Genomic DNA, 24,851 nt, shown 5'->3' with positions numbered 1-24,851 from the left:
TGGGATCTCCCCCTCGTAGACCCACCACCGACGGGGGCAAGCATAAGGGTCCGGTGCATTGTGTGTTGGGTGGCGGTCAAGGGCGGGTGTCTGGGCAACCTGGTGTTCAGCGGCCAAATCTGGTTCTTGGCACATGGACCCGGACACATCCCTGGTGAGGTGTTCCGGGCATGCCCAGCCGGGAAAAGGCCCCGGGCCAGACCTACGATACGCTGGAGGAATTATGTCTCACAGCTGGCCTGGGAACGCCTTGGTGTCCTCCCCGTGGAGCTGGAGGAGGTGGCTGGGGACCGGGAATTCTGGGCTTCCCTACTAAGACTGCTGCCCCCGCAACCCGGACCCGGATAAGCGGAGGAAAACGGATGGATGGTTCCAGACATGACCGTTTTAAGTGAATTTCCATAAAGTAGTAGTCCTTTACAAAAAAGGGCCGACTGCATCTGTTCAAGAGGCTGCTGTCTTTCAGAGTACATGTGGTACTCCTGAAGACCTTTTATGAGTCAGTGATGGCCTCTGCCATCTTCTATGGCGTGGCCTGCTGGGGGAGCAGCATCACAACAGCTGACAGGAAGAGGCTGATCAGGAAGGCCAGCTCTGTCCTGGGGTGTCCTCTGGAACAGGTGGAGGAGGTGGGCAAGTGGAGGATGACAGCCAAACTGTCTTCCATGATGAACATGGCCTCCCACCATCTCCAAAACACATTCACTGCACTAAGAAGCTGCATTACCAATGGGATGATACATCAGTGTGTGAAGGAGGGATATCGCACGTCTTTCCTTCCTGTAGCTGTCAGACTCAATTATAAAAAGTGCTCCAAAAATTCTATACAATAATGTTGCAATAAACAGTGCAATAACTGTGGAAGACACTTGTGACCGGATCAACTTGTATACAACTGTATATAGTAGCGATGAGCCGGATACGCGTTTATAACAAGTATCCGGTTATGGATAATGCATTTATGCTGGGGATGAGTATGAAGACAATGCTCATTATGTATTCACACAGTGACCGCCTCTCCCCAGACGTGCTGCACAAGGTGCAATTGGGAAGTTGAAAATGGTACGTTTCTCGCAGTGCCTCCACTTTATTAATTTTTCGTCAGTTCATCTCTATTTTGGTTTATATCTAAAGTGGCAAACTTGTTCAGTAAAACGCTGTACAGCGCTGTGTAGGCCTGCATTGACTGGCCACGACATTAGGTACACGCACAAGGGCGGCATCAAGCATTCTGCATTTACGGCTGGCATTAAATATTACTACCCTCACAATATGTTGCAGTATGCACCTTGCAATTTTAAACTTGTTTCATAAAAAACAAAATGTGCTTTTAACAGGACAGCGGGCACGATTGCACATCAGTCACTGATGGTGTTTTTGTTTTTGTCTCTTGTTTCAGGGGGTAGCTGGTGATATGAAGTCAGTTGGAAAAATTTGTTTGTAGTACTGAACGTGGTTCTTTTGAGAAAAATACAATTACATGATTGTTATGTTTATTGCCATGTTTGCAACTTCACAGACCTCATATATATATATATATATATATATATATATATATATGAAATAATTGTAATATATACTATAAATAATTAAACAATAAAGTATCAAAAATCACTTACACATATAGCTGAATCATAAATACTTCTGATTTGTTTGTTGTTTACACCTTTCAGTTAGTACTCTTATAGTAAAGTCATGTTTGAAAATGGAGGACGTGCCCACACGGACACGTTGCCTTGTCTTCCGTAAATCCCACATCCAACAATCCGAGGTGGACAGGAGGAGTGGCAGCTGACAAATTGCACAGAGCATCTGTGACAGACCACGGATGCACCTGCTCACCTGAGGGAGCCCACGGTGCGTGTGTGTTATTGTGTTTTTAATCTCTTCGCCTACTGCTGTTTAACACAGCTGAGCCATGCAGCCCAAGTGTGACCACCAATCAGATTGGCTAAATATTTGAATTGCACAGATGAACGAGTCTCCACTCTAAATAAGCCAACATTCAGTAAATAACAGCTCTTAGGTCACTAGTTGATGGAATTGAATATTTGAAATGGTGCATTGCAAACTGTATTTAAGGGCTCAAATAGGTAAATATTAGCGTCTTATAGAATGTGTTTACTTTATTATATCCATGTTCATTCAATATATCATGCATTTAAGAAAACAGTACCCATAAACATGTTGTGTCCAAACTGTAAAGGCCTATCATATTCATTGTTGAGGTGGGTTCTTGCAATTGCTGACACAAACTACTTCAATTACATTCAACGTACATACACTGGCTTCAGTGTAGGTGTTTCAAATATGTCATAACCATATTTCTAGTTAATAGAGGTGAAAGTCAGGACATTACTCAAAAGGTGTTTACCACATTGTTGGTGCCATTATTTTTCAGCACCAGACTCTAAATAAGGGCTGTTCTCTTCTTTTGTTTGTGGCTATACAAATATATTTCAATGGATTTGCAGTTTTGGTGTTTTCGTCTGACACCTGTCTTTTATAAGAAAGAAGGAACCTATGAAGCAAGTAAATCTTTAATAATACTGTTCGATATATCAATTTTAAGACATAACCTGTTTCAAGAGCAAGATGAATAATTGCTGAGTTGCAAACACATTACCTAGAAAAAGTCTGTCTATATTACAGCTTTCATATGAGAAGCAAACATTTCAATGTGGCCACTGTCCACCGGCTGTGCAGATGTGAATTTAAGGTGATATTTTAAAGGTTTGGTGCTGAATAAAAGACCAGATATCATACAAAATCGTGGGAGTGCATGAATGAATACACTCTTAGGAAATACTTTTCTCAATGTCACCAAAGTTGACCTTTGAAACTATCTGATGGGCTACCCTTCAAGAACTAAGAACTCAACTCAACTAGGAATTCAAAAAGTAAAAAGCATGAAGGCACAACATTTCTTTACATCTGGTATTAAGACCATGAAAAGCAATGCTACACTTTTTCTTGCAGGGTAAATCCTATATTTGGTAGATGTTGGTGCATGCGTGCAATATTGGGTTGGTTGGTTTCTGTGTTGTCATACAATTCGCTTACGACTTTCTGTATTTTTCTCCTCAATATGTCCTAAGCTGCCATCTACAATTTGGCTTTTGCAGTTACTTTAATGGTGTGAAGTTAATGTTTTACCTTAGGGTTTTGTTTGATTTTACAGTTATTTCCATCTTGTCCAGGAACCGGGTTTATGGTATTTTGTCATGTTTTTTTCTTTGGCTTTTTGGTTATAGCTTGAACTGTTTTCCTGTATGCTGGACTACCCTAGGAATGCTGTAATATCCTTTCTCTGAAATTTATATTTGAATGAATTTATATTGTAGTTTCACTCTGATTTGACTTGACATCTCGCAACCACTACACCCGTTTGCCCCCATATGCTTGAGCCTGTGTCGACTGCAACCAAACATTATGTCAAATGCAACTATGCAATTACTGTAGCCATTTGGAGTGCCCTTTATCCTTCAACCAGCAGAGGGGCTGTTGATTTACCATAGCCTCAGCTAGTTTGGGAGCTGTAGAGTTAGGAAATCGAGAATCTAGCAAAAATATCACCAATCAGCATTACTGTGCCTGAAATAGGAGGACACAATTGCACTTTTAATATACACAACAGTGGATTTTATTTTGTTTTTACTTTTTAGAAGTGCAAGAAAATGCAGGGAATGCAGCTGTATCAAAACCATAACTGTAATGCATCATGATGAATTGGTGGTTAACATGGTATAATTGCTAATTCCAATGTCCTCAAGAGTGTGGTCACGTACTGGGAGAATAAGACTTTGGGTGGCTTAGAAAGGATCCATTTTTTCAGTTTAATAGCTTTTATCACAGTGGGAGGCAAGATAATGGCAATGCATAGCAGGGAATGCTTGGCAGCAGCAGTAGGGGAGCTTGGTGGTTGGTGATACTGAGATTCCACCTAGGACATATATCTCAGGATCAAACATGTCCTCTCCTCAGGCGTTCCATCACAAACCACAGGGCTCTCCATCAGCTAATGCCCGGCGAAGTTGTTCAAAGAACACCCCGAGGAGAGAGCATTTATGCAGAGCAGAGAAAGGGATACAAACTCAAGAGGAGGAGAACAGGGAGTGCGAGCTCATATTCAAACACAACAAACACACAAAACCTAATCAATGATGAGCAAGCAGTGCTGTGTGCTGTGGGTAGCGAGAAAGGGCTGTGGGCTGTGGAGATGAGGGGGTGTATTGCCATACAACAGCACCTTCCCTTTTTCAAAAACCACAAATGGCAGCCCTCAAAGCACAATGTAGCCTTTGTAAATAAAATACTGTTTCCGTGTGACCTACTACATTGTATAAAAGCTGGAGCAGGTGTAAGTCTGTGTGTGTGTGTGTGTGTGTGTGTCGTCTGAATAGAGATGTGAGCTTTTCCTGTCATTACTGTGTTCACAAAAAACACAGAACACATTTACATTATTATAAACTGAGTCCCACAAGAGGTCCACATGTCCTTCAGTTGACTTAGAGGAAGACGATCTTATATTGGTCAAACGATAGCCAACAATGAATTGGGAGTGAGCTTGTCCCGCAGTGAAAAGAACAAGTGGGTTGCGAGACAAAAATCTAACAAAAGATAAGGAACATGTCACTAGTAAGTAAACACATACTACATATAGGGCAACTACGAATACAATGTGGAATAACTACATTAGCTACATTAACACTGCGTGAAAGGAAGTGCTGCCTGTCATATTCTGAACTGTTACTAATACTTGAAACCATTCTTTGAGGACTACTTGGTCCAGCCTCCCCCAGACTGCCTCTAGTCTCTCGATAAGTTCAGTTTTCATTATTAATTACAAGTTGAGAAATTCTGTTAAATAATATTTAATTTACATGCATTTGTTTATTGCATTTATTGTCAATGAACCTGATGTTCAAACGCATCCTTAATGCAACCTAAATCATACCAACTGCTAAAATAGTATTTATCTAAATTTTCTGTTTGCATTTTACATGCATGACAAGCCTTGAAACAAGTGGATGCAAGAAGTGGGGAACATGTGGTTGTTGGTTTCTTATCTGTTGACGATCAAACGAGGACAAACAGAAATCTTAATAAACTGGTTTGACAGTTACGAATGGCCATGGGAAAGCATCCAAGGTTAAATGAGGGCTGAGAAAAGGCAAACGATCTGTTTTTAACCAAAACCATGTCAGTGATGTGTGACAACACGTTGGAAATGTCTGACACTTTTGTGTGAACAAGGGAAAAAAAAAACCTTGACAGAATAAAAATTAACTATTGAGGCACAGGCAGCATTTTATTACTTTCACCAGTAACAGTGAGTTATAGTATACATAGTTAAGGGCTGCTGCAAGGTCAAACAAGGTTGTTATTTCAGCCAATCCAATAGATTTCCAGCCCATTTTGTGACTGAATACTTTCTATTATTCACATTTCCTCAGGCTGCAGCTCACTTTTCAACTCATCTTTGCCTCAATGCTTGAGTGTTTTAATGATGGAGCAATTTCTGCAGAGAGGCCACAGGCAAGCCGTTACTGATAGATATCTAAAAAGGACCAAAGGTTTCTCCTGCAGTCATATGCAAAATGATCAAATTATATATGTTGAAATGCAAAGATACAATTGCAAAAAAGTTAGTTGTCTCTAGAATGGGAAATGTGAATGAGAAGGCATTATAGCCCCATATGGGATTTTTGGAGCCATTGCTGGATATTGGATATTGGAGGCTGAAAAAAGCAGATATCATACGTATATGAAAAAAGACCATTGTTATATACAGGATATTTACTGTAAATGAACATAATTATACCGAAAATACGATTGAACACAAAGAAGTAGAAGACAACAAAATTACAGTAATTTTTGTGCGTATAAGGCCTTCAGTGTGCCGGCCAGAATTTTTTTTTGGCAGACACAGAGAGCCAGTAACAAAAAACAAAAAACAGTACTGATAGTAATTATATGCCACTGCAAGGTTACAAACCACAGTCACCAGTGTAGAGCAATAGCCTCGCTAGCGATGTGCCATACAGGCCTTCAGAGTGGGGGGGGGGGGGGGGGGGGGGCGTCCAGCACATTAAGCGTTAAGATTGCCGTGACTACAAAATTTTACCATTAGAATTCCCCATACCTTTGTGTACATAGTCACTGTTATCCCTGACTTACATTACTGCTGGCAGCGTCGAGTCGGTGACTAATTTCGACTGTGATCAGCAGTACACAGTTCCTTGTAAACTTGGCACTCAGCCTAAATAAATGAGCGTAAATAGAATGTCTCTGTGATTGAAGGTTCAGACATCTACATACATCTACACTACAACATCATCTGAAGCCGTTCACAATAAATATGATCAAATAACATGATAAATATTAAACCTTTTCAGCGAAACACATCTACACACCAGAGGTTTTTCCCATTGTGCCATTGTGGGCCTAACTTATATGTTTGAACCAATGGGTGAACTGAGGGCCTGCTAAAACTAATTGGACTCTATGAGTATATTTTCACCACGTTGTATTTTACAGCTTTATGCAAGTAAAGTTTTATAGTGTCCGGTGATGACGTGGAAGTTCTGAGTGAAGAAATACAAGAAGGATGTCAATTTTTGAATGTAACTCGCCTTAGCCGGAAATACACGTTCCCCACACACGGAACACACTTCTGCGACCATCCTTCAAAATAACAGCTCCGTTTGCCCCAAGTCTGCCTCAACAAAACACGAGTGTCATACAAATTATCTTCCATGCAGTTGGAGTTGCATGGGTGACTACATCTTCCTTAATCACAAGCACATGCATTAGTTTGTTGAAGATTTTGTAGCAATGTGTCCAGAGGCTGACATCCCATTAGAAATTTTAGCCAATAAATAAATGTGCTTTGCAATTTGAGACAAGTGTATTTCATTATAGTATGTCTTAAGGTTTGTAGCTTTTTATACAACTCTGCTGAATTTAAATTTTATAACATTTTATATCGTCATATCGTGATACATCGGAAAAATATCATAATATACCATATGCTAAGCTCCATATCACCATATCATTATTTTTGTTTTCATTATTTCTAACAGGAAAAACGGCAAACAAGCTCGTCGACCAGCATATTCTGCATGGAGCAGCACGTTCCACTATCTTCCAAAAGGTAAGCAGCTATTTGGGTAAATGTTACTCTTGGTGATTATTTCTCTACTCCTATTATAAAATATGTTGACAGGACATTTTGTTTTTATACTTAGGTCTTTGGAGGTCAGTCCATGCAGAAATAGGCATGTGTAAACATTATACAGAAGGACGTTGATAAAAATGGACACAGGTCAAGAGTAACTTGAGACTGTACCTGCGGAGAGACATGGAGGGTGGCACAAATGGTTGCAAAGAGAGGACAAGAAGGGAACTTATTAAAAGATGAGGCGAGAAGTGTGTCGAATCAGTAGCTAATCCTCCACTTCCTCTAAGCCTGTGTAATTAGGACATGGGGGATTGCACCATGACAGGGGACGATTCTGGACCGCCTTGCTCTTTTTTTTTTTTTTCAACCTTTGTGTATTTGTCACCCCTTCACCGTGGGTTTATGGCTGTTCTGTTTGTTATCTAAATTTACTAAGCATGTGTGTGGCTTTCGTAGCACGTTCACCTGTAAGCAACATAAACAGACACAACTTGCATGCATCGGGTCTTATTTCTTCCCACAACTAAGATTAAGATATGCCTTTATTCGTCCCTCAGTGGGGAAATTTGTAACTACTGACTGTTTACAGGTGTTAATGAGAGAGCGTGTTCTTTTGCTATATATATTTGACAAAATTAATATGCTGTCAGTGTGCTGCGATTGGCAGGCGACCAGTCAAGGGTGCACACTGACTCTCGCCCAAAGTCAGCTGCGATAGGCTCCAGCATATCCCTACGACCCTAGTGAGGATAAGCAGCATAGAAAACTCACTAAACTCAACTAAAAAGTAGAAATACTCCAGTGAGACAGCTCAGTTTGGACCAGAACAGGCATGAAACAAGAAGCCATACAGACTGATCAGCTGTCCTACAATCTGCATGGGCCTTTATTCAGCCGACACATACAAAATCAAGCTCCACCAAATGACATTCAATCCAGTCACATTTAGTGAAATGAATTATTTTCTTTTATGCTCGCTCCGTGTCTGCCTCTCTGTTTTTCGCTCTGTTTTGAACAAAAGGATTTGAACAACTCGGGGTGCCGTGGCTTTGTGCAAGTAATCATCCCCATGTGTACTGCTTTAGCAGGATTAGGAGGAGTGATTCACATTCTCAGTCTCACTAGAAGCATCACTGTAATGCAACATCACATACATGCAATAGAGTATAGAGTGGCTCTGTATCATAAATGACTTTAAGTATTCTGTGTGATAGTCAGAATTTTTAAAACCATCAACTGAACGAAAACATTATGCAAACGATTCCTCACGTATACCTGCCTTAAAAACCATCAAGAATTCCAAACATGCCACTGTAACTCAATTTAAGCGCATACCTGATTTGACCACCCGAACATGACTGTGTGTTTATCAGTACATGCAGATATTAGAGTATTCAATTTTTTAAAATTACTTTACAGCCATTTTGTCAAATATCCAAAAGTTGAAATAACAACAATAAACTCAGATATCTTTAACAAAATTAGTATTCCGAACATGATGAAAAGTAGCTGTATGGCTGTGCCATAACGTATAGAAGAACCAGAATGCATGAATTGACGTTTTCCTTCCCCAAAATCTTAGCAAAGACGGTAAGAAAGTAGAAGTAGAAGTATAAGCAATCAACTGACATCACACTCCACTATAAATCAACAGGTCACTGGCACAGACTGCTGCTTGTGCATCACCAATATGTAAATAAAAAGAACAACTTTAGGGGCAGGCTTTGAGTTTGGCATCTGCTCATCTGCTCTGAGGGGGAGGGCAGTTACTTGTTTGACGATCAAGTTGTGAAGCATTTAGAATGATGATATGGCCTGCGGTGGACAGGCACAGTCATAGCGATTTGCAGTTTCACTGTTCTAACATGAGGCTTTGCGTGTACGCATGGTAAGAGTTTTGCATAAATGTTTGCATTTTCCTACACACAAGTACACAAGCGGACCAATCACATACTTTGTGTGAGTATGTTCTTACTACGCACACATATCTGCATTGGTTTGCTTTCAGAGAGTGGCAAAAATGTTATTTGCTCTTATCCAAATTCAAAGATGATGAGTGTGACTGTCTTGATCTGCCTGAAACACAAAAGGTAATACGTCTGCTATCACGGATGACTAAGGCAATTAAAGTCACATTTGAGATGATGAAATCAGGTTATTTACAGTACATTTTTAAATGAAACGATTAATTTATTAATATAAATAATTGTTGATTAACTGGATATTTGATTAATCATTGAGTCATCGATTAATGATTGCAGCTCTACCTCTTTTACTGTGATCCCGCTGGACACATAACACACAAACACTTCCATACAAAAATTAAATCAAATACTGCAATGTACATTATAGTAAAAATGCCATATTTGTTATAAATATTTCATCTCAACAAAAGCCATAAAAATCATAACCATAACCATAATTTATTTAAGTTGTTTTTCTAAGACCCTATTTTGTCAGATGCTGTCTGACAGGCATAGGGAGCATGCAGATTTTTTTTATTTTTATTGTGAAGCCCGGAAGTCTGCTCCTTTGTCTTTTGACGGCCGTGTAGTGTGATGATAACGTGAAGTTGCAGGATAATAAAAAGTGTCTCCCGAGTTTCATGGCTGCTGTGCTTTTCTCGTGTTGGACTTGCACAACGTCAACAGACATCTTATTAAGATCCTTGGTTACACATATTTACCATCCAAAGGCTAAACTAACAATACCACAATTAACTGATATGCAATATTGACAAATAATATAGTACTAATTGCCTTCCCTGAAGATAAATTTAATGTGCACCTTAAATTTATATGCCCCATTGTGGCCTAGTGTTGGCCACACAGTCAGGAGTTTGAATCTCTGTTTGGGTATGTCCATGTGAAGTTTGCATGTTTGCACCATGCATGCGTTTTCTCCGAGTCAAGTTTCCTCCAGGAGACCCAACATTTTCCGTAGGTATGAATGTGAGTGTGAATGGTTGTTTGTCTATATGTGCCCTGTGATTGGTCCAGGGTGTACCCGGCCTCTCTCCCGAAAGTCAGCTGGGATAGGCTCCAGCATACCCCTGTGACACTAGTGTGGACAAGCTTCATAGAACATTGATAGACCCTGCTGTATATTCATCAGTGTATCTATCATTTGAGGTGATACACCACCCAGAAAAGCTGACCTGCTACACAGCATAGTAAAACAAATGTATAATAAACATTCAGCCCACATGTTCCTGAGATCACTATGAGCAATAAGGAAACGGTACACTTTAACATGTTGGCATCTGATCAATTGTGCCGATGTGCCGAAAGGCAGTGTAGCTCCCTTAAGGCTATTGGCTGATTTAGAACAGAGGCTAAGTGGAAAGGTGAAGAGAGGAAGGTTGAGTCGATGGTGTTGGCTTTCTCAACCCCGGGGCCTAACACATTTAGAGAGCTAACTGACACACTTTGGATGTATTAGCCACAGTGAGCTCTGCCAACCTGTCTTTTTTTTCTGCTCTTCATCCGCCTTTCGCCATCTGTCTGTCACCGCACTCTCCACGCTGTGCAAGACAGTGGAACATGCTTCGTATTTTAGTGACATTGCTTTAGCATTGATGTTGTTCTGTGCCCCAGCCAAATTGGTGTTTGCTGTCTAGACACTGGTTGCTTGTGTCTTAGCTGGGTAAACATAAAACACTTACACACTTACACTCATCTGCTTAGAAGTGTGATTAGGTTAAAATAAACGCATAGGAATGCAATAATGGTCTATTAGTCTACCCAGGAGAGGGTATAATCATTTCAAATAGAGATGTATTTTCCATCTCAATATCTAATATACTGTATACTTTCTTTGCCTCTCCACTCGCTTGACTCCCTAGAGTAGTGCCTTTAAAATAGGCAGGGTTCAAGTCCCGACTCCTGCAATAAAAATACGAATACACATAACAGGAGTTACTTCTCAGATCTGCAATATAAAAAGAAAAAGCTCACAGAACCTCATCTCCTATGATGTAATATATGCATGGAATCTGAAGGTGAGAAAAACAACCCTCCTCCTTTCAAGCTGCCCAATTCTATGTGGTGGTTTAAGATTAGGGTCAAAGATTATAAGGCTTACACGAGATAAGAATAGGATTAAAAGAGATCAGTGATGTAAAATTACAGATCACAGAAACAGTGGCAAAAACACACCTGGATTGTGAACCCCAACATGGCGGATGCATGTCCTGCCTGCTGGACAATCAAAGCATTATTGGGCGGGTGGGAAGATCAATGCATTCCAAACATGAGAAAGGGAAGTGAATATTCCAGAATCCACAGCCAATATTCCAGAGAGGGGTTCGACACACAAAGGATGCCTATGCAGTAAATCTGTTAGATTTGGGATTAATGGACTCCAAAGGGGACTGGGACACACACACACAATCCACTATCACAACTCTGTCCGAGTAAATGTATTCTAGCTTTGCTTTTAGAAACTCAGGGTAATACATAATACGCCATGATACTATGTTAAAGTGTACTAAATAAGGCAACCTTGTAGCTTCTTCAGACAGAGAAGAATTGCCTTCATCTAGCCATTCCATTGTCGACTGTTTAACCCGCTTTGCATTAGGAGACATATCCAAGTTGGTTTAAGGCAACAGGTGACCACATGCTATACTGCCTGTCAATCACAACAGTGATAGTAATTGGGCCTTCATCAGCTAAATTATCTTTTTAACCGCTACAGTACCAATAATCCACATGGCCTACTTCCAGCCAGTGATACAGTAGACTCACATGCATGCACACACTATTGAGGTTTGCCTCGGAGATCAAACAAGTTGATACAAATAACTAAAAGTATCACCAAATGTATTAATTAATAGAATGCATAAACATTATATGGCAGGGAAATTGGGATTTGATGAGCTCTTTGGGCAAGGCAAGTTTTTTTATAGAGCACTATTCACACACATGACAACTGCTTTTCAAAAAAGGATAAAATCATTTGAAGATTATTACATCAAATTTGATTGATAATTCCAACAAACAACAATATGAGACGCAATTTGGCTATGAAAAGTACACAAGCAAGACTTGTTTTAAAGTCTATTCTCTGAGTAACAGGAAGCCAGTGCAGACACCTGAGTACTGGACTAATATGGTCATATTTCCTGGTTCTAGTCAGGACTCAAGCAGCAGCATTGTGGACGTGCTGCATCTGTTTTACAGCTCGTTTAGAGAGCCCGGTGAGAGTCTTAGAGACGAGTCCTTTGATTTTAGCATTTTTGTAGGTGGTGAAAGCTGCTGTTATTGATTTAATGTGGCTGTTAAAGTTCAGATTTGAGTCCATTAGTACCCCTCGATCTCTCACCTGATGATGGGTTTTGGATAAATAGTCTCTTTAGCCAATACAGCCATCCACAACGTTTCTGGGATGTTTCTAAGAACATATAACCTTGTGGAGGCAATAACACATATTCTGCAGCTGTCATGTGATTGGATTTTCCACAAATAAGGAAAACTCAAAGTGACTCTTCCATTTCATTTCCAATACACTTGGAGAGACGGCCTAATCCCAATGATGACTGCCTTTCCACTCCAACACCCATACCCCATCCTGCGTCACATACCCAAACCACAGGTGTGGACAAATGCAAACCACTGGGTGGAAAATGCCTGTTGACAGCATTCTGGTGTATTTGCAATTGGTCAATGAGCAATGAGGGATTTTCCTGAGCTACTTGTCGTGTTGATGGAACAGCTGGATACCAACACCAGACAAAGTTCAGAGTGGGACTAGACCACGAGGAAGAGCAGACACATAAAAAAACTAAAATGAGATTTTTAAGATTGTCATTTATGGAACATTCAGTGACAAAGAACATAGAAAGGCTTTTTACTTGGCATATATTCTGAATTGTACGTGTGGATGTTTTGACTGAACGTCCAAATTATGCCACCTGAGGCATCAGTGTATATGCCAGTGTTTTTCCAAATGTACTTAAATTGATATTTACGAATTAATAATCCATAGATTTACAGCTGCAAGTGATCAAGAAGATGGAGGCAATTACCTGTTCTTTATGTATCCTGAATTCTCATCTGGTTGCCTGGATACAGCAAGCATAAGAGTGCATGTGCTCTCCATCCCATTTTAATACTAATTCACGCTCTCAACTATGGTATTTTTTGTCTTTTCACCAACTTGCAAGCATCAAGGCTAATGCTTCCATGGGCATGTGTGACACTTCAGCCAATACACCCAAACCCAATCTCATCCTCCTGATCATCTTGAGCAGCATTATCACAATCCAGGGAACTAGATTATCCCTTGGCTCAAAACTTCATCCTGGTTGATCCCCACTTGGGAGCTGATACGAGGCAAGGGCACCATCACCCAGATTTCTTACATGTTAATCAAGACAGATTTCGATCACCTTTGGGGGCAGATGGACAACTGTTTGGAAAACCCCCTCACAGATGATGCCATCGAGGATGCATACTCCAGCAACAACAACAATACTGGATTTTCAAGAACCAATTGAAATCTCGGCATCTTTTGAAATACTGTTGATTACACGTCATCACAATATTTTTTAATATGTCTTCTGAATGACTAATAGGCTGTATTCAACCACAAAACAGCATTTTAATAATATAATATTTTTGGAAAAAAGTATGCAAAATCGGGGCGCATATTATTGATTAAAATGCCTTTACATGCTAAATAGATTTGCTCTGCCAGTCAAACACATTACTTGTAATAGTAGTAATGAAAATATTAACCATGATAGTTAACAAAATGACAATAACACACAATTGTAATAACTATAATCTTATTGCTGACATCATCATGACTGTAATAAAAACAATAGCGTAATGATATGTACTGTGAGTGTGTATATGCAAGACTGTACAGGCATCTCTGTACACAGGTATCGCAGGTATCTCTGCAAAATTCAAAGTGTGAATCTGCGAGAGATCACTATCCTTCTGAAAAAAGGAACTGCTTGCGTCACATGTTAATACAATTGAGAATTTGAAGGATTTTACAAAAACATAACCAAATGCACAACACGAGGATCCCTTGCACATGGCTGTTGGAGCAGCAAGTCTTCTTAATCTCCATAACAGATCTGAATTGTGGTTTGAGGTTGGGTGGTGAGGTCATGTTTTAATTGGATGCTGGTAATTACAGATGCATCTTAAATTGGCTAACAATGTCCAAGGGGCTTTGGAGACCTATGCTGCAACTAATGCACTACAGAGATTACTTAAATGTACAAAAATAAATACATATTAAATCTTATTCAGGAATGAAGCACCAATTCCATCAGAATTTTGGTCTTAGCCTTCTCTGTTCGAAATGTTCACAACTAACATTCTGTTCAATATTTGACAGTAGCAATGACTGTGTCTTTCCCCCTCTCTGAGGCTGCTACCCTGAGAAAGGAGGCAGCACAGGGACAATAGGAGTCACCCAATTAAAGTTGTGTTGGCCTCGCAATTTCTCAAGGGATTGCCTTGTGACAGTCTAATTAACCAAGTCCCTTATCTTAATTTAGCAGGATCAAAAAGTAACCAACTGAGGTTATCAGAGAAAAACATTCCCTGTTGATATCTTTGCATCCTCCATAATACAAGCACACATTATTCCTTATAATATTTCCTTGATGGAGGGTGTAGTGTACAGTATACAGCCATGTACAGTACATCACTGGTGTTAATAACATCAGTTAATCAGCATCTGCAATGTATAATCCTCCCATATTGTATATTAGGAAAATGCAAAATGCTCCTTAAACCCAGCTTCAGGGGGTAGCTTATTTTGTCTTTTTATGCCAGTGAGCATTACACTGGGTGTCTTCGTAGCCTACATATTTACATTGGCAGGTTTTTCTTTTGAACTTGTACTGGTTGCTGAGGGACAGCAGGGAGCCTTACACCATGCTGCATAAAATACCTCCTCATGGAACAATGCCTGCTGTCTCTCCATCCATCCAGCCATTGTTGTTATTATAAACATGTGCTTATAATATATACTATATTGTCATTTAACTTCCTTTATCCACTTTTAAAATTCTTCTTTTTTGCCATGTACGATATACCACTTCGAACTGTAGATAAAAGAACTTGTTATGGTTGTAAAATCCTGATTTTTTTGGACAGCCCAGGCCCATTGATCTCACTGATTCTTGATGGAGTGTAACAAGGGGAAACAACGCCCTAGGGCACCAAAGATAATCATTTGCATTCCAATGAAATCACAAGACAAAGGGCCCCTTCACCTACTGTACATCTTAATGATTCAGTGGAAGTATCTTTATATTGTGCGTCCACATAATCAAGCCAAACAATGCGGCTAGTTTATAACTGTCGGCACAGAATTGATCAAATAATCAGTCTTTCTAATTACAAGTGTTACCCAATTTATTATAGTTTCATTTAGCTCAAAACCTGCCCGAACCAAATTTATCTCCAAATAGAAAGAATTAACACTACAATATCAAAAGAAATCCCTAAGCACACTCTTCTTTTATGAACATAGAGGGCTCTAAGTTGTGAGCAATCACTGAATTGTGCAACTTTCGACATTTTGAATTCCTCAGTTCACTGATCAATAAGCAGTGTAACTAAAGCATTGTTGCAACTCAAACAATCCCAAAGCGGTGTCTCATGTTTTATACGATATATAAGCTGCTTAAACAACCAAGATAAAAAAAAGTCTCCTAAAATGTAATTATTTGACAGAAACAGGAAAACAAATATAAAAATGACATAAAACAATAGGTTATTATAATATTAAATAGAAAAAATAGCAAATACATAGAGTACATGTGAAACATTGTGGCAAATATCTAGAATAACCTCGAAAATTCACACAACACACACACACAACCATGCACTTGCACAAATGCCCAGCTGCCTTTGGACAGAGGACAGATGGCGATGGAGTGGCCCGAGTCCAGGAAGTGACGATGTTCTGTATCATTATAATCTCTCCCATAGCATCCCTACTGCTGAGCTGGACAACATGTTTCACCCACAGAGAGCAGAAACTAGAACAGCTCTTCTGCTGTTCTGTTTTTTTTTTTTGTTTTTTTTTTTGGTGAAGACCTGTAACCAACCAACCCAGAGAAAACTGAAATAGAAAATGATTGCATCGGACATGAAATGCAGAAGGGCATTGCACTTTAATCCAAACCATTCAGCCCTTTACAGATCATGGATGCTTAACATTGCTGCTTCAGTCAGTTTTATATGTTGTTTAGAGTTTTAGTAAGTTTGTACAAAACATTTAAAGGGAACATAAAATCTTTTTTATTGAATATTTTCATTGCAATGCACTACTGTTATTCCAAGAAATACCCACTATAGCAGCAACATTTTGGCACAATGTAGATACAGTAGTACAGCATGGGCATGGATAACTGTAAATTTGCTGTTGCCGCAAAATAACTCGACACAACGATTAATACCTAAACAGCTGGTAGCAAAAGTGAGTACACCCTTATGTTAAACTGTGCTAATTGGGCTAAATTACCCATTTTCTCTCCCCTGTGCCATGTGACTCAGTGTTACAAGGTGTGTTTAAGCCGATGTTATCGTTCTCACATTCTCTCATACTGGGAATTGGCAGTTCAACATGGCACCTCCTGACAAAGTACTTTCTCAGGATGTGAAAAAGTAATTGGAGATCTACATGAAGATGTTCTCAGTTAACACTTTGAAACTGAGCTGCAACAAGGTGGGCAAGAACATACAGTACATTAACAGGACAGGTTCCCTTCAAAACAGGTCTCGCCACGGTTGACGAAGGAACTTGAGTGCATATGGTCAGCGTTACATCCATCTTAAGTTATTTTGAGGAGACAGCAACTGTTATGCAATCCTTACCACTTTACGTTACGTTGTAAGTGTCCTGTCTTTGATGTTGTTCAATGAAAATATATAATTAGATATTCGCAGAAACGTGAAGGGTGTACGCACTTTATGAGATACTATGGGTGAGAAATGCAATCGCAATGTGATGAAACTAATGACGCATACGGTGAAATAATAAATAATTCTTATATTTTTGACTCATCGCTTCCATAGGAGGAATAACGCCAGAGATTTATAGTCCAAGTAGTCCGAGTCTGAGAGATCCATTAATTGCTCCTAACACTGCAATACCACAGTATTTGAGGGTGAGGCTCACCTCCAAACAGGCTCAAGCCAAGACCAAAAATACCCACACACACAGTTCAACAGAAATAAATGCACAAGACTGGACTTTAACCTTCATGGAACACAATCACAACAATGGATTTAAAACATATTTTTGTATTTAATAAAAGTAGACTAATCCATCTAAATCTTCCATAATGAGAGAGAAGGAATCCTAAGTCTGTGATATCTCCCATCCCTTCACCCCACAAGATTTTAGGCTTTCCACAGGATTCAACGAGCTTAGCCGCAAATCGCCTCACTGCGGCGTGATACCACCCTATCCTCTAAGAGAGGGGTGAGCACATGATCTGGCACGTGTGTGTGTGTGGACAGACATTTGACTATGACAGACGGATCTTGTGGAAGTCAAGTTTGCAGGTGGTTCCCGTTTTCCCCACCCAGGAAAGACGGTGGTGATCGGTCTAGCCAGGGACAGGCTATAGATGGCTGAGAGGATAAGGACCAACACGGACAGATGAACGGCTCAGAGACAAATCCTCAGTCCAATGACTCGCACAAACTGCAAGAAGAAACTGAGCATCTGGCTGCTGTTTTTTAGAAGTTGATTGTTTTTCCTCATCTACTCTCCAAAGCACTTCAGCTGAGTTTTACACTGATTCTTCAGCAAAGTCAGAGATTTCAATATAAACGATTTCCAAAAACCATAACTGTCACAAAAAAATAAATAAAATCACTACACAGCAGTTAGTACGTTTGTGCTACGTGACTGCAAAGGCATCTCTGCAACAACACTCCTCAATTAATCATGTTTTAAACTGACAGATGCAATAGAATCTCATAAAAGCTTGACAACTCCATATGCTACCTGTTTAAAGCAATGTTTGTAAACTGACTAATTATGGCAATCTCCTGGCAGATGTTTCCCCATTAAGATAAATGACGACTTTGCAATAATCACACGTCAACAATATCCTCTGTTCGTCGCGTGTCGGTCATGAACGAACGGGTCAAAAGAACTAGTTATTTTTTGTGAACGGAATGAATGAGGTCACTGCCCCTAAAATACCCGTTAAGTCCGTTCAGTTGCAAATGATTTTATTTTGATCGGCTGGAGAGTCAGTTCACCGTTCCTTTTGCAGGGCGGGACTATGTGCGTGCTTGCCTGTCTTATCCTATCGTCATGCCTCACTCTGTGGGTTGGGTTAGCTGACTAAAAGACCAAGAAATTGACCGACACTATCGGTGACCTTGTTCATTCCGTTCACAAAAAAGAACTAGTTCTTTTGACCTGTTCGTTCATGACCGACACACCACTAGTCATCACGTGTTGTTGCGCTGTTGCGTCGGAAGAAACGTGAATATGAGTGAACGGACTGACTCAACACGGCTGACCGGGTCTATGCACGAGGGAGCTCACAGGCTAATGATCAATTGACCAAAATGAACGAAATGAACGGATCTTTTTACTGAATGAATCGGAATGATCCACTGAAAGGAACGGTTTTGCCCACCACTATCCTGTGTGCACTCTAATGGGCTATTTTATTTTTAAAACCTTTTATTATATCTGTGTTTCAAATCTATATTTTTCAAATACATATAAATCAGTTGTTGTTACACATCATACACTGCCTGGCCAGAAAAAGGTCACACATTAATATTTGTGATGGGCCACTATTAGCTGTGATTTTGGCACACATTTGCCATGGCACAGAAATAGTGCCATGCCAATAATGTCAAAATAGGTACCTCATAGCTAGCTCAGGATTTTGGCTGATGGGCAAACTAGAGCTTTTGTAATTGTTAATTTTGTTCCAGTTAAATTATGCAAAGTAATTTCCCCACCCCACAAGACATTTGTTGAGTCACTGTGGCTCCATCACAACTTCAATGCTGAGGGAAAGTGTTGCAGCCTGTCTTTCACTGGCAAGATTTTGTTCTGCTTTGTTCATTTGTTGAGCATCCATTATGTTCAGGCTGACTCACTTGTTTATCTGTCCTTCACATAATAAGCGATACAATTGTTGAGGAAGCGAGAGTATAATGATAAAAAAAAGAAACAAACAAGGTACTGCATCTGTAGCGCTGACGAGGTAAGATTGGAGGGATAAGAACTTGATTTTGACGCCGGTTTTCAGCTCTTGGGAGGTGAAACTAATTCAGAAAAAATAATCATTTCTACATGCAATCCACATACAAAAAAAACTGTAGTTGTCCATGAAATGCTAATGATGATGAATGTTATTGAATGGAATGTCCTTTTTTTTCCAACAGATAAGAGCAGAAAGCAGGGAAGAGGTTGCCATGACTACCTCAGTAATAGGAGCATCTGATCCAACTTCGTACAATGCAATTAATCAGGAAACTATATTTTTATGAAAGGTTCACTCAGTTAAAATTTAAAAAGCAAAACATAAATGGAAAAAAAAACAGAGAGGGGGTTGAGTGCTATTTGAAATTGCTCACTGCATGAATAAAGGGTTAATGGTATATTTGGGGCTGCACAGGCCACATTTCATACCTTATTACAAACAAACATTACTGTATACATTCCATACATACTTATTTTGTTATTTTATATTATTATGTATAGTCACAAATTGTAACGATGTAGAACACGTTGCACATTGAAACAAAATGGGTAAAAAAAAATGAATAAAAAGACGTTTGGAGCTGTACACGAACAGTTCGGACCACTCCAAATGCTCTACCATTACCCAAGACCCCCAAAAATCTGGTATCTCGTTGTGGCATCTGATGTCATGTTACCGTCATGTTGACTGGTGTTTCTATTTAGCAGTGTTGCATCCAGCATGTAGAGCCCGCAAGATCACAACAACAGCGTGTTTAGCAAGGAGCAGACGTGATCTGAAACTATTTTTCGTGGACGTTCGAAAAAGACACGGCACAGTACAAAACATATCATGCCCATTTTTCCCCCGACAGGGGGGGAACATAACTGGTGAGGTTTGAGGACTTTGACAAGGCCACGGCTGCCTTACACAAACATTTGGTAAGTGTGAAAAACTCCAAAGGGATGGAAAAAAGTCATAAGCTACAATAGAAAGCCCTTGTCAGTGGTTAGTAATATCAGGTTTAAATGCTTCATTGAGCATCGTGAGCCTCACCACATTATGCCTAGTCGCCACTACATTTTGGGTAAAACTACATCCCAAATGCATACAAAAGTACTGGAATTTCTGGTGTATAAGTCTCACCGGTGTTTTAGGCACACCCACTAAATTTTAGAGAAAAACATATATAAGCCGCACAGGACTATAAGCTGCAGCCTATTTGTCACATACAGTATGTGACTTATTGACTGGGTTTATTCACTCTACTCCACCTGACAGTGTATGCTAATGCGGGCTTCTTGAGGGAACATATTTTCATTTGCATCACTGAGTCAGTGCTCGTAGTTCTATCTTTATAATGTGGAAACACTGACACACCATTTCTGTCTAGTGTCTGATACATCCCAGCAATGACATTGAAAGCAACCACTCATTCAGTGCAAAATAAGGTTTCAATGGAATTGCAATGTTGCTAACTAGTAGATGTATGCCTTGCAAACGTGACTGCATTGTCATCAGCCTCACTGTCCCTTTATTGACTTGCTCCTCAAACCATATTCTACCACACAACAGTCATGCGTTATGGTAGTCAAATTTAACTCATGCTAAGGGGGCTTATATTCACAGGCTTATGCTTGTCTTCTTGCGACATGCTTTAAGATGTTCACACATTACAATGAACTTTATATACAGTATGTCACACATGCATCAAGCTTCAGAGAACTTCACACCATAAATTACTAACGCCTCACAAGATGGCTTGCAGCAAATCAAAAATAAAATAGAATCTGTGCATCTAAAATTACAAATATGACAAACTTTTTTTCCTTCTACAGCATGTATTCAATTCTGTGTGTGCCATTACATCATTGTGTACTGATGCACAAACAAGCAAACGGTAAAGCATGACTCAGAACAAAAGTCAATTTCATTGTACTTCCTTTGCACTGTTATAGGCATCACAATGTCTCTCCTGACCGTATTCAGGAAGTCCTTCCCATCCTCCATTCTCCTACTCAGACACGCTTTTAAAACAAAGCCATAGGCAGTGTGATTATCATACTCCGATCATGGCTAATTAAGATAGGTCATCTGCTACAGTCACGCCTCCTCTGAGCCTCCTTACTCTTCTTCCCTCATCTCTCTCTCTCATCATTTCCTTGAAGAGCACTATCAGCGGGTAACATCTCGCTAAACCACTGCTGCCTGTCTGTTTGCGATAGCGTCTTAGGCAGACATTTCCACAGAGGCGAGCAAACTGCTGGCAGCCACTCCATTGGAGCCAGACAAGCCTCTATCCATGTCTGTTGCAAGCATGTTGGATCATCAATTATCCGCTGATTATTACTGGCAAAAAAAATTATCTGATATAGTTAGGCTTAATTAATACATTGCTTCCAATTTTACAGGGCTAATTAATCAATTTTGAAAATGAGCCGTGATGTGAAGATCTCCAGATTATAAGGGAATGCCTGGAAGAAAATGACGAGACATAGTCATCAAAGGCAATGTAATGGCTATGGCTAAAAGCAAAAATCTGCTTGGATATTTCAACAAGGTTTGGCATACCTGCAGTTCTGTTCATACTAGGAAGTTGAACAAGACCACCGTATACTGGCTGGCAAGATATCACACAACAAGACGGTGTATAACACAGAGAGAAAAGTGTGTCAAAAGAAAAACACTCTGTCCAGCTTTCTATGAGTTACAGTTTGACAAACCCAGTGCACAAAACAAAGACCATGAATGCATGGTCGACATAATAAGTAGTATTGTGAGGAACAGGGCTGTTCAAACATTTGCCACCAACGGCTGCAGCCTGAAAATCAAAGATTGCGGGAGGCCAATTTTATTTATGTATTCATTTTCTACCACTTATTCTCACGAGGGACGCGGGGGGAGCCTATCTCAGCTGCCTTTGCGCGAGAGGCAGGGTACACCTTGCACTGGTCGCCAACCAATCACAGGTCACATATAGACAAACAACCATTCACACTCACATTCATAGCTTTGGACAATTTGTCGCCAATTAACCTAGCATGTTTTTGGAATGTGGGAGGAAACCGGAGTACCCGGTGAAAACCCACGCATGCACGGGAAGACATGCAAATTCAACGCAGAAGAAGGCCGAGGGTGGAATTGAACTCTGGTGTCCTAGCTGTGTGGCCTGCGCGCTAACCACTTGACCGTCGTGCAGCCTTGATAATTTTATGTATTTTTTAATTTTGTAAAAGGCTGTGAAAGAGCTTTGTGTTATAAGTATCAACATTTGAGCTTCTTCTCTTTACATTTGGCCTTTTTGTTCCATTTCCGCTGGGTTATTGGTTTAATTTTATTTCTACTATGTGCCGCAGGCCAATGAAAAACAAATTTGAGTCTTGAGACTACCCTGATGTGGAGAAACTTCAGGGAAGAGGTGTGTGGGTTGGTTGTGGTCATGACTGGTGGTTCTAGTCAACGTCCCATTTTTACGTTCTGTTGGTGCAATGGCCAAGTGCTCTGATATTGTTATTCACTTAGTGTAGGGTTACTGGTCGATCTTTGAGAGTTTTCGAGTCGAACGTGAGGATATTAGAAAAATAAAAAGTATTATTACATGGGTGCCCTACGCTACTGGAGAGTGACCACCAGGCACGCATTTTGACCACTGAACACACACGTATGCCTCGCCTCCCTCCTCGTACTCGACCGGGGGTAATGGTAATGGTTTAACTTTATTTGACCAGGTTACAATGGAATGCATCACATATGTAGTTATCAGTAGTTATTGTAAGTTAATATAGCACAAAATTCGCCTTTGCTACCTCAAAATTATGGCACAAATATGCCTCAATAGACGTGCACCATCCGCGGACCTTGGCTCAATTGTCATTGCATCACTACAGAAACAAAATACAATGTACAACAATTAAAAATAGAGCAAAAGATAATGAGTAAAAAAAATCTGAATTGTATAACACTGTGGTGTGAATGGTTTGTCTATATGTGCCCTGCGATTGGCTGGCGGCCAGTCCGGGGTGTACCCCGCCTCTCGCCCGAAGACAGCTGGGATAGGCTTCAGCACACCCGTGACCCTCGTGAGGATAAGCACATAATGAATAACACAAAGGCTTGTATTTAAAGACAAGGCTTTAAATATGTATCACTTTACTTTGTACAAAACAAATAAATACAATTACAAGCACCCTTTTTTTATTTTCCATAACTCACAGTTGATGCACCTGTACCTGTGGGCATGTTACTGTTTTCACTGATGCTGAATGCATAACATGTAACACCGCTTTGGTTTTGGTGGCTTATGTTGCTAAGTCATTCTCCTCTCATGCAGCCTCATTAATTAGATATTCATGTGTGGTCACTGTGTGTGTTAACACATTCCCTGTACGTGAGTGGGTCTGTTTAGAAAATATATTTAACTGAACAAGGCCGAGGTGATCATTCTGGTATTCGATGGAAACAGAAAAGCAGACTACTCTCAAAAAAGTATACTGTTGATTAAATCATTAAATAAAATGCACTGAAACATTGTGCGGTTTGACGCACCTTGCTGCTCACAACTCCTTCTGCACCTTTCTTTCCTGCTTCAACCCTCCCCCATAGATTGAATCAGCCCTCGTGTTGTTGGCTAAACAGAGCTACCTGCAGCAGGTTAACCGTCTAATCTCACATCAAGCAATTTCCCTAAACAAGGGAGGAAAGTCATATAGAGGCTGGCGAAGGCACAGCAGTGGAGGAGAATAAAAGCGGAGCGAAGTGAATAGTAAAAAGCAGGTTACAGAAGGCAGGTTATAGACTTGTACAATGTGTGTGTTTGATTGGTGCATTGGCGTAGCAATGTCTTATTTCAGCAGCCCAAGACGATTCACTACAACACAAAAAAAAGTTGGACGAGCAAGCCGCAATTGGCACTTGCATGCAGTCGCATCAGCCTGGAACAGATTTTATTGACCGACTACTCAAGTACTTTCTGAAACACTCATTTTGTCATATGTGCTATGTGTATAAATCTGACTGTTTTGGTTCCTCATCAACAACCAAATCGGAACACACTGACTATGTTAAACATATGGAGCTTTTTAATTGGCCAATTTCTCTTGCCAGCATGTGGGTTTTGATTTTAATTGTGAAACCAATGGAAAGGATGAAAAAAGTGCTATCTAGGCAAGCATACATATTGCAAAACAGAGTGTTACACAAATTGTCATTGTCCTTCTGCATGGAGTAAAACGGCCCTTCTGTTCCTTGGATTAATAGCACCATTAAAGAGAATCCACGTTCACAATGCTTTGCTGTACTTTGGGATCCAGTTAGTAAGATAACGGCTTGCCATAAAGACATTAGCAAATTTTCTGGAAGTATCCATTCTGCAGAGAAGGTAATGACTTACACTGAGGTCCAGACTTTAACATACAGTACCAACTGTGCTATTTAGGCTCCTTGTTGAACTCTGCCCCACATTGCCCACTC

General features: G+C 40.1%; 1 protein-coding gene across 2 annotated transcripts in view; it reads right to left on the bottom strand.

Annotated features, from left to right (window-relative positions):
- Positions 1 to 24,851, bottom strand: part of pcdh17 (protocadherin 17) — a 55,827-nt gene that overhangs the window by 8,288 nt on the left and 22,688 nt on the right. The window lies entirely within an intron of this gene.

This window comes from Doryrhamphus excisus, linkage group LG13 (genome assembly GCF_037039965.1).
Source record: "Doryrhamphus excisus strain RoL-2023G ecotype Guam linkage group LG13, RoL_Dexc_Guam_v1.1, whole genome shotgun sequence".
Classification (NCBI taxonomy): Eukaryota; Metazoa; Chordata; class Actinopteri; order Syngnathiformes; family Syngnathidae; genus Doryrhamphus; species Doryrhamphus excisus.
The sequence above is the reverse complement of the archived record's forward strand: the minus strand, read 5'-3'. Positions and strand labels throughout refer to the sequence as shown.